Source organism: Hyla sarda, chromosome 6 (assembly GCF_029499605.1).
Source record: "Hyla sarda isolate aHylSar1 chromosome 6, aHylSar1.hap1, whole genome shotgun sequence".
Classification (NCBI taxonomy): domain Eukaryota; kingdom Metazoa; phylum Chordata; class Amphibia; order Anura; family Hylidae; genus Hyla; species Hyla sarda.
In genome coordinates this window covers 220,152,206-220,158,205 of record NC_079194.1, presented here as the reverse complement: position 1 = coordinate 220,158,205, position 6,000 = coordinate 220,152,206, and positions in this window count along the sequence as shown.

Sequence of the window (6,000 nt, the reverse complement as noted above, 5' to 3'; positions counted from 1 at the left end):
CCTGTTCCAGAATTTGCATTGGGGCCCAGAAGCTACAAGTTATGCCTCTGGTGACTGGGATTATTTCTGGTGTATTCCCTTCTCTATTCAGCTGTCTTGAGGCATTGGCACAGATGCTCTTACACAATGGACAAGTGACTCAAGGTGTCAAATGGCGAAACAGGTGGGATTCACCAGAGGAACAATACACACAAATGATTAAAGCAGATGGAAGGTCACATGTTTATGACATCTGACTTTTCAATAAACTTTTACCAGGGGTGAATCTAGTCTTTTTGCAGTCATAGTTACATAGTTAGTACGGTTTAAAAAAAGACATACGTCCATCAAGTTCAAACAAGGAATTGAAGGGAAGGGGTATGAATTGAAGGGAAGGGGTATGAATTGAAGGGAAGTGGTATGAATTGAAGGGAAGGGGTATGAATTGAAGGGAAGGGGTATGAATTGAAGGGAAGGGGTATGAATTGAAGGGAAGCGGTATGAATTGAAGGGAAGGGGTATGAATTGAAGGGAAGGGGTATGAATTGAAGGGAAGGGGTATGAATTGAAGGGAAGGGGTATGAATTGAAGGGAAGGGGTATGAATTGAAGGGAAGTGGTATGAATTGAAGGGAAGCGGTATGAATTGAAGGGAAGGGGTATGAATTGAAGGGAAGGGGTATGAATTGAAGGGAAGCGTTATGAATTGAAGGGAAGGGGTATGAATTGAAGGGAAGGGGTATGAATTGAAGGGAAGGGTATGAATTGAAGGGAAAGGTATGAATTGAAGGGAAGGGTATGAATTGAAGGGAAGGGTATGAATTGAAGGGAAGGGGTGTGAATTGAAGGGAAGTGGTATGAATTGAAGGGAAGGGGTATGAATAGAAGGGATGGGGTATGAATAGAAGGGATGGGGTATGAATTGAAGGGAAGGGGTATGAATTTAAAGGAAGGGGTATGAATTGAAGGGAAGTGGCATGAATTGAAGGGAAGTGGCATGAATTGAAGGGAAGTGGCATGAATTGAAGGGAAGTGGCATGAATTGAAGGGAAGTGGCATGAATTGAAGGGAAGTGGCATGAATTGAAGGGAAGGGGCATGAATTGAAGGGAAGGGGCATGAATTGAAGGGAAGGGGCATGAATTGAAGGGAAGGGGCATGAATTGAAGGGAAGGGTATGAATTGAAGGGAAGGGGTATGAATTGAAGGGAAGGGGTATGAATTGAAGGGAAGGGGTATGAATTGAAGGGATGGGGTATGAATTGAAGGGATGGGGTATGAATTGAAGGGAAGGGGTATAAATTTAAAGGAAGGGGTATGAATTGAAGGGAAGTGGCATGAATTGAAGGGAAGTGGCATGAATTGAAGGGAAGGGGTATGAATTGAAGGGAAGGGGTATGAATTGAAGGGAAGGGGTATGAATTGAAGGGAAGGGTCCTGTCTGGTTCCTGTCCGAGGAGAACAAAATAAAGGCGCCCCACACACACACACACATATATATATTATACACACATATATACTCACAGGCATTGTGAGCTGTAGATTTCACTGGTACCACTTTTGTGTCTTTTTTTGATCACTTTATTAAATTTTTTCTGGGATGTGATGTGACTGAAAATTAGCATATGTGCTACACTGCATTACACTGATCTATTAAGTCAGCTCCCCACCAAATCAAAAATGTATGGTTTATTCTAAGAATAGGGCTATCAGTGTTCTAATTATATATATATATATATATATATATATATATATATATTTAAAAAAAAACACCTTATAGGGCATATGGATATTGTCCAAAGCAAACAACCCCTTTAACAAAAACATGCTGCCGTTAATGTGACTTTAGTGCAATATGAACCAGTCATTTCTTTATTTTATTTTTTTATACACAAAATCATTTTTAAAAAAGCGTAAAAGATCAAATTTCTATTCAATATTAAACAGCGGTCACGCAACAGAAATTTTGTGCGGAATTCTGCCTAAATTTATTGCTCATTAACTTTAATGGGATTCAGCAATGTCACTCACACAGTAGAATTTTCGCATGCGGAATCCCATTGAATTCAACAGGGCTGACTTTCTGCCAAATTTGTGCGGAATGCATGCAGATTCCACGTCTAATCTGCACAATCTATCACTGTTCAATTAAAATAAAATCTATCTTTTACTGAGCTGCGGAATCATGCAGAATCCGTGAAAAAATTTCTGCATGAGTTCCATAACGATTCCGAATGTGTTTAAAAACTGCAGAATTCTGCACTGAACCAATGCAGATGCAGAATTCACGCAAAAATATGGATTTTCCATTGTGTGAACACAGCCTTAGGCTATGTTCCAACAAAAGTATCTCTGCACAGAATTCTGCATGAAAATTCTGCAGTACATTCCCTTCAATGGAATTCCTACAGTGGAAATTTTGCAGCACAACTTCAGAATTCCTGCCGAATACCATGCAGAAATTCAGCCGTGTTAACATAGCTTTAGGCTGGGTTTGAACGGCAGTATTTCTGCACTGAATTGTGCATGGAATTCTGCATGAATTTATAGCCAATACACTTCAATGGGATTCCGCTGTCCCATTAACACAGCAGAATTTCTGCTGAAGAATTTCATTGAAGGGAATTAGCTATAAATTCATGCAGAAATTTCATGCAGAATTCAATACAGAAATTCTGCCATGTGAACCCGGCCTTAGGCGGAAAATCAGCCTATTTGCATGCATTCTGCGCCCGCATTGGTTCAGTGCAGAATTCTGCAGTTTTTAAACACTTGCGAAATCGGTGCAGAATTAGTGCAGAAATGTTTGCATTGATTCCACATCTCAATAAAAAGACAGATTTTATGATAGTTTGTGAGGATATCCCGCGTTATCTGCATGCATTGTGCGTGAATTCTGCACAAATTCGGTAGAAAGTCAGCGTCATTGACTTCAATGGGATTCCGCAGCAGAAGTCCAGAAAAATATAAAACCAGACTTATATTTTTCCGGACCACGGAAAACAGACTTTCAGCAGCCGAATTCCGCATGCGGAAATTCTGCTATGTGAATGACAAAGTTAATTGGCAGAATTCCGCACGGAAAATTCATGCAGAATTCCGCAAAGAATTTCCGCCATGTGAACGCGGCCTTAGTGTATGACTAATTCCAGCTTAATTCCACCAGGTCTGGTGACAGATGTCATTTGGGGTCATCAGACCTGAGGTCAGGTGGGGTCTTGTGTATGTAATACAGTCATGTAATGTAAAGCTGGTCTCATAGGAGATGTGAATGTCATGCAAAAGTATAGAACTGGTCAAATAAAGAGTCCATGCACACAATACAGCATGTACGGAGCCTCCATGTGCAGTCTATATGAGCCTTATTACTGAACACTCATGTGGCTCCCACATTACTACTTATTCGAGCCTAGATCTTCTAAAATCCCCCTTATATGAGATATTGATGCTTTGGACAGCCATGTCCTGACTTTCTGTTAGGCATCCCATTGAATAAACACTACTGGGGAGATTTATCAAAACCTGTGCAGAGGAAGAGTGGTGCAGTTGCCCATAGCAACCAATCAGATTGCTTCTTTCATTTTCCACAGGCCTCTTTAGAGGCCTGTGGAAAATGAAAGAAGCGATCTGATTGGTTGCTATGGGCAACTGCACCACTCTTCCTCTGCACAGGTTTTGATAAATCTCCCCCTATGTCCAACTTCACTCCGTGATGAAAAGGCTAATAACAGAGGACATTAGATGCCACCAAACTGCACAGCAAGTCGAGATACGATAAACCAATCTTGTAAGCAGCTAATACTGCACCACCTGTCCTCTAAGTGTAAGACGATATCGCTGGATATCCTTAATTATAAGCCCGTCTCTTGTATGTTTAATGAGAGGCCCCAGCGAGATAGAGAGAGAATTTGGCATCCTTATATATTATCGTCGTCCTGCATCCAGGGTAAAAGGATCGCAGTTAGTGGATTATGAGGGATTAAAGGCTCCGCTCATGGCCAGGAGATCTCTGCTGGGATATATTTGATTGCTTCACTGAACACAATGACGAATTTCCTCACAAACAATTTATTAATATGATTCTATTAGTAAAGTGATAGTAAAGCCTGAAGCCGCCCATGCACATTAGATAAATGATGGTCAAAATCACTGATTTTGGGGGGGACCGCCTTAATGTCCTAACTCTCCCCTGAAAGAATAAAAGCACAGTGCACCAAAGAGCAATACTTAATGGTAGACGGAAGGAGGGGGCAGGGCGAAGGTTTGGAGTATAACGCTCCCCTTGTTGGGTTGTGCTGCCAATGCACAACTACAGTGTAGGATAAGGGCAGTGGTCTTAAACTTTCACCCTCCACATTTAGAAAATCTTCAACTCCCAGCATGCATAGACAGCCAACAGCAGTCCGGGCATGCTGGGAGTTGAAGTTTTGCAACATCTAGAGGCCACAGTTGAAACCACAGGATAAGTGGCTGCATCTTTACCAGTGCCAGTCCAAGTCCAAGACCATCCAGTACTATTGATACAAGAGGAGAAGCCAGATTCAGAATAGTTGCAAACCGACGGGTTACATAAGGATTCTTTATTTAAAAGTGACAACACATTTCGAAACCAGACTGATCTCTTCATCAGGTAATGTACCTGATGGAGAGCTCCAACTGATCTTGAAAACCGTTGTTAATTTTAAGAAAAAGGAATCTGCACATAACCTGACAGTGTGCAATGCTTCTGAATCTGGCTTCTCCCCTAGTATTGATATTTTTAGCTTTCCCCTGATGGGGGAGGAGGGCAAGGAAGCTTTTGTTCTCATGGAAGACAAGACACCACCAGAAATGTTTGCTGCAGCTTATTCTCCTCTTCCTATAGAGAACATATGCAGGCTTGGCCAAGCCCACTGTGCATGTCTATATAGGAGGTCAAAGCTGGATGACCACAATAAATTGGGGTAAGTAAAAATTTAGGTGTGAACATAGTTAGAAATACTATCCCCTCAATTCACACAGGATTGTATATAACGTGGACTGTGCCAACACACAGAGATGGTCGTGGGAAAGTGCCATGATCACATCACCCTCTATAGTCACTGCCAATAGAATACTGAATCAAAAAGTTTTTTTTTTGTAGAGGACATGCTGCCACTGGCATATATAGGGTTTCTCTGTATTCATCAATTTCTACTCATAGAAGGATCCTTTGACAAAAAGCTGAATACAAAGTGTCCCACAACTAGGACCTCTGTTGGTAAACCTTGGCAGAAGTGTTCAATTTTACTGCAGCACCCCCACAGGGGAAATTCAGCATTACATTGAATCACTGCTTTGTAAGTACAAAATTAAATGGGCTCTCTCATTAAAACTAATTTTTGCTATTGCTATCTTTCTAGTGTCTTTTTTTTTTATTTTATTAAGTTTTCTAAGCTTTATCTGTGTTTTAAAAAAAAAAAAAGCTGCCACTAGGTATCTCCCTACAAAATCAGGTAATGCAGTCTGTAGTGCTGAGGGACGTATGTAAAGCCTTAGCAAATCATAGCTCATCTCACACTGAACTGCTCTGGGCTGTGTGTAGCAGAGTGAGGGAGGAAGTTCTCCCCTGTATGGCTTCAGATGATGTCATGCCTGCTGGGGAACGCCCCTTCCCAGTCTGTGAATCTGAGCAGAAAATACAGAGGAATATCAAGGTAGAAAACTAAAAAATTATAAAAAATAAAGGCAGGGGGTGGTTCATCATGATGGGGGCAGTGAACTGGGAGAATTATAAAATTTAACAAGATCATGAGAGGTACTTTTTAAGGATGGGTTCTTCAGTGAAAGAGATAATCTTTGTAAACACTCTTCACTTGTGAGATGAGGATTCTGTTAACAGGAGACCCCCCTCTAATAATCTAAAAAAAAATCCTAATAGGGTATACAAAAATGGATTTTGCAAAGTGTACAGCCCATTTAAGGTGTTATTCCCATCTTAGACTTTTATTGTATACCCACAGAATATTTATTTTGAAAGGAGGAACAGAACCCCCCTTCCCACA